Source organism: Orycteropus afer, unplaced genomic scaffold (assembly GCF_000298275.1).
Source record: "Orycteropus afer afer isolate SDZICR_OR568_19922 unplaced genomic scaffold, OryAfe1.0 scaffold00089, whole genome shotgun sequence".
Lineage (NCBI taxonomy): Eukaryota > Metazoa > Chordata > Mammalia > Tubulidentata > Orycteropodidae > Orycteropus > Orycteropus afer.
Genome location: NW_006921676.1, coordinates 1,735,325 through 1,741,415, shown reverse-complemented (window position 1 = coordinate 1,741,415; position 6,091 = coordinate 1,735,325).

Genomic DNA, 6,091 nt, shown 5'->3' with positions numbered 1-6,091 from the left:
CTGTTCTTAATTATTTTTTAAAATATTTGGCAATTCTGAACCAGCAACTACTGTGAAATATGACTGCAAGGAGCAGTTGTACCCAGAAGGTCATTTTGACCTCCTCCTAGTCTAGAGGGAACTGAGTTTTAAAGATGTAAGTGACAAAGTTTGGCTTGCTTTCCCTACTGGAATACATTATTTATCAAAATGTGTCACACTGAAGTCATCAATTCCATAAAGCTACAAGTTCAGAATTGCATGGTATATTAAGTTCGATTCAAAGGAGTCTGGGGTGTCATGGATAGTCTGTCAGGTACAGCACAAGAAAGTGAGACTCATGCAGAAAGTCCAGAAAACAAATAGAATTTAGTTCTCACAGATCCCAGAGAGGAAACTACAGCACACCACAGCACAGGGGCACACAGGGGGACACACCCTGGAGCAAGGTAACAACAAGTTGGAATTTTAGGAGAGAGCTTATGTACAGCAAGCAGGGTCGATTCTCAGGGTTAGCTTGCACTGAAGTCTCATTGGTCAGTTTGAAAATTTCCAGTTTGAAAATAATCATAAGAATCCATACTGGACATAGCAGACAGGAAAAAGGAATAACTGCAGCAGTTAATAGACTGTGTTATAAGATAGTAAGAGGTTCCTATCACAGGAAACTATGTGGGGCATGCCTGGGAGAGGCAATTAGAGACCAAAGGCCGTATGATAAAATAGAAACAGTCATGTCAGAAACTGAGTGAAAAGGTAACTAAACCAAAACCAAACCAAACTCACTGCCATTGAGTTGATTCCGACTCATAGTGACTCCCATTGTATTTCTTATGCTATAAATCTTTACAGAAGTAGATAGCCCCATCTTCCTTCCACAGAGCAGGTGGTGGGTTTGAACCATTGACCTTCTGGTTAGCAGCCAAATGCTTTATCCACTACGCCACCAGAGTTCCTTGAAAAGGTAACTTGGGAGGAATTAAATGATGCCAAGGCACAAACTATGTAGGCCATAAACAACTATATAACCCCATATGTGTTAGAGTAGAGCTGTGCTCCATAAGGTTTTCAATGGCTGATTTTTTTGGAAGTAGATCACCAACCCTTTCATGTGAGGTGCTTCTGGGTGAACTCAAACCTCCGATCTTTCAGTTTACAGCTAAGTGCGTCAACTGTTTACACCACCAGGGACAATAAGGGATTAGAGGTACAGTAAATACAATGAACATGCTTTTTTAAAAGAAAAACTAACCATTTTTTAAAAATATACTGCCTTTCATTTAATAACTCCTTTTGAACTGTTTTTCTAGGTGTGATGATGGATTTATGCTGACTCATTGCACTCTCCAAATTCCTCTTGACTAATATTTATTTGTGAGGATCTTGGCTACAGGTCTTAAGCTGTTGTTGTTGTAAGGTGCCATTGAGTCATCTCCGACTCATAGTGACCCTATGCACAGCAGAAAGAAATACCGTCTGGTCCTGAGCCAGCTCCATGATTCGTGCTATACTTGAGCCCATCTCGGCTGCCACCTTGTCAATCCACCTCGTTGAGGGCCTTCCCCTCTTTCGTCGATCCTCCACCTTAACAAGCATGACATCCTTCTCCAGGGAATGGTCCCTTCTGACAATATGACCAAAGTATGTGAGATGAAGTCTGGCCATTCTCGCTTCCAAGGAGCATTCTGTCTGCACTTCCTCCAGGACAGACTTGTTAGTTCTTTTAGCAGTCCATGGTACTTTCAGCATTCTTTGCCAACACCACAGCTCAAAAGCATCAATTCTTCTTTGGTCTTCCTTATTCATTGTCCAGCTCTCACATGCATGTGAGGCGATTGAAAATACCATGGCTTGTGTCAGGCACACCTTAGTCCTCAAGGAGACTTCTTTGCTCTTCAGCACTTGAAAGAAGTCCTTTGCAGCCAATTTGCCCAGTGTTATACATCGTCTAATGTCCTGACTGCTGCTTCCATTGGTGTCTATTGTAGAACCAAGCAATATGAAGTCTTTGACAACTTCAATCTTTTCTCCATTTATCATAATGCTGCGTATAGGTCCAGTTGTGATAACTTTTGTTTTCTTTATGTTGAGATGTAATCATACTGCAGACGGTAGTCTTCAATCTTCATCAGTAAGAACTTCAAGTCATCCTCACTTTCAGCAAGCAAAGTTGTGACATCAGTGCATTGTAGGTTGTTAATGATTCTTCCTCCAATCCTGATGCCACGTTCTTCTTCACATAGTAAAGCCTCTCAGATAACTTCCTCAGCATACAGATTGAATAAGTATGGTGAAAGGATACAACCCTGATGCACTCCCTTCTTGATTTTAAACCATGCAGTGTCCTTTTTTCTGTTTGAACAACAGCTTCCTGGTCTATGTACAGGTAGGTTCCTTATGAGCACAATTAAGTGTTCTGGAATTCTCATTCTTCTCAATGTTATCCATAATTTGTTATGATCCACACAATCAAATGCTTTTGCATAGTCAATAAAACACAAGTAAACATCTTTCTGGCATTCTTTGCTTTGAGCCAAGATCCATCTGACATCAGCAGCGATATCCCTTGTTCAATGTCCTCTTCTGAATCCAGCTTGTATTTCTGGAAGTTCTCTCACAATATAGTGCTGCAACTGTTTTTGAATTATCTTCAGTAAGACTTTACTTGCATGCAATATTAATGATAATGCTTGATATTTTCCATATTCTGTGGGATCACCTTTCTTTGGAATGGGTACAAATATGCATCTCTTCCAGTCAGTTGGACAGGTAGCTGTCTTCCAAATCTCTTCGCATAACTCAGTGAGTACCTCCAGCTCAGCATCTCTTTGTTAAAACATCTCAGCGGGTATTCCGTCAATTCCTAGAGCCTTGTTCTTCGTCAATTTTTTCAGTGCAGCTTTGACTTCTTCCTTCAGTACCATTGGTTCTTGATCATATGCCACTTCCTGAAAGGGATGAAGATAAACCAGTTCTTTTTGGTACAGTGACTCTATGTATTCCTTCCATCTTTTAATGCTTCCTGCATCATTCAATATTTTGCCCATAGAATCTTTCAATATTGCAACTCGAGGCTTAATTTTTTTCCTCAGTTCTTTTAGCTTGAGAAATGTCAAGCATGTTCTTCCCTTTTGGTTTTCTAACTCCAGGTCTTTGTATATTTTATTATAGTAATTGTCTATGTCTGCTCAAGCTTCTCTTTGAAATCTGTTCCACTCTTTTATCATGTCATTTCTTGCATTTGCTTTAGCTACTCTTCACTCAAGGGCAAGTTTCAGAGTCTCTTCTGACATCCATTTTGGTCTTTTCTCTCTTTCTCATATTTTTAATCACCTCTTGCTTTCTTCATGGATGATGCTCTTGATGTCATCTTAATTGCATGTTTGGTCAATTTCAGAGTGCAGAAGTTGGTAAAAATCTTTAATGTCTTCATCTTTGGCTTTGGTGGTTGGTGCATAAATTTGAATAATAGTAGTATTAACAGGTCTTTCTTGTAAGCATATGGATATTGTCTATCACTGACATCACTGTACTTCAGGACAGATCTTGAAACACCCTTTGTGATGATGAATGCTATACCATTCCTCTTCGATTTGTCATTCCTGGCATAGTAGATCATATGGTTGTCTGATTCAAAATGGCCAAACCTGGGCCATCTCATATCACTAATGCCTAGGATATCAATCTTTATGTGTTCCATTTCATTTTTGACAACTTCCAATTTTCCTAGATTCATATTTCATACATTTCATGTTCCAATTATTAATGCAGCTGTTTCTCCTCAATTTGAGTCATGCCATGTCAGCATATGGAGGCCCTTAAAGACTTACTTTATCCATATTATTATATTTAGGGGCCTAAGCCCCCTAGATCCAGGAAAGGGAGGGACCAGGAGCGGCCTTGGGAATCTCAGGAGCAGCAGGATATCCAGGTAAATGGATCAGGAGAAAAGGCAGGCCCCAAGCCCCCTAAAGCCAGGAAAAGGAGGGAGCAGCCAGGGACCACAGAGTGGCAGGTTCCAGGTAGGAATTAGGTAAGGGGAGGGTGCAGATGTTTCCAACAGCTAAGAGGGACAAATTTGCCTGTCAGTTTGTCATGCTGTGAGGCTTGAGGCTGTGCCACTGGTGTTTCAGATGCCAGCAGAGTTGCACATGGTACACAGGTTTCAACGCAGCTTACAGACTAAGACAGACTAGGAAGAAGGGGGAGGCCATCCACTTCTCAAACACTGGCCAGGAAAAACCTTATGAATAGCAGAGAAACACTGTCTGATACATTACTGGGCAACTTTATGAATAGCTTAGAAATATTGTCCAACACAGTGCAGGAAGACAAGCCTCTTGGGTCAGAAGGCACTCAATGTAGGACTGGGAAATGGCTGCTTTGTCAGAGTAGAACTAACCTTAATGAAATGAATAAAGGTCCAAAGCTAGAAAACAAATAATCAGGACTTTTTTGAGGGTGAAAGGAATGCTATTAATATGATGCCAGGACAAGAGACATAAACTGGAACTGTCCTAAGCAACTGGAATGTGTAACCCTCCCCACCCTCTATGGAACAACAGAAATGTGGTAATTAACCATGTGAACACAAAAATCTCAGCAGGAAGCTCCACCCTGGTGACTTCCAATTTTTCTGATAATGTATCTCTCCTAGAAAATATTTTGAGCTCCCTAAAACATGTATACCAATCTACAAATTACATCTGTACTACTCTGCTACTTGTGCCCACATGATCCAACAGAGTACAGAAATTATTGAACAATATCACATGTAAGTAAATTTTGCTGAAGATAATTAAAAAACGCTTGCAGCAGTATATTGACAGGGAACCGCCAGAAGTTCAAGCCAGATTCAGAAGAGTATGTGGAACAATGAGAACTCTGGTGGTGTAGTGCCTACGGCATTTGACTGCTAACCAGAAGGCTGGTGGTTCAAATCCACCAGCCACTCCTTGGAAGGAAGGTTCAGCAATCTACTTTCGTAGGGATACTGCTTTGGAAACCCAAGAAGGAATCACTATGAGTCAAAATTGACTCAATGGCAGTGAGTTTGGTTTTTTTTTTTTTTTTGGTACATGAAACAATGAATATCATTGCTGATGTCAGATGGGTGTTAGCTGAAAGCAAAGAATAGCAGAAAGATGTTTGCCTGTGTTTTATTGACTATGCAAAGGCATTTAGCTGTGTGAATCATAACTAATTATGGATAACATTGTGAAGAATAGGAATTCCAGAACACTTAGTTGTGCTCATGATGAACCTGCATGTAGAGCAAAAGGCAGTCAGTCAAAAAGAACAAGAGAAAACTGCATGGTTTAATATCAGGAAAGGTGTACATCAGGTTGTATTCTTCACTATATTTATTCAGTCTGTATGTGGAACAAATAATCTGAGAAACTGGACTATATGAAGAAGAATGCAGCATCAGGATTAGAAAAAGACTTGTTAACAACCTGCAATATGCAGATGACACAGCCCTGCTTGCTGAAAGTGAAGAGGACTTGAACACTTACTGATGAAGATCAAATCATACCTCAACATAAAGAAAACAACAATTCTCACAACTGGACCAATAAGCAATATCACAATAAATGGAGAAAAGATGGAAGTTGTCAGGGATTTCATTTTACTTGGATCCACAGTCAACAACCATGGAAGCAGTGGTCAAGAAATCAGACATATTGCACTGGGCAAAACTGCTGCAAAAGATCTCTTTAAAGTTAAAGAGCAAGGATGTCACTTGAAGACTAAGGTGTGCCTGACCCAAACCACAGTATTTTCAATAGCCTCATATTGTGAAAGCTGGAGAATGAATAAGGAAGATTGAAGAAGAATTGATGTATTTGAATTGTGGTGATGGTGAAGAATATTGAAAATACCAAGGACTGCTAGTAGAATGAACAAATCTGTCTTGGGAAAATGTACAGCTGGAATGTTCCTTAAAAATGAGAATGGCAGACCTCATCTCACATAATTTAGTCATTTCAGAAGGGACCAGGTCCTAGAGAAGGATACCATGGTTGGTAAAGTAGAAGACCAGCAAAAAAGAGGAAGACCCTAAATGAGAGGGATTGACATAGTGGCTGTGATGATCGACTCAAGCATAACA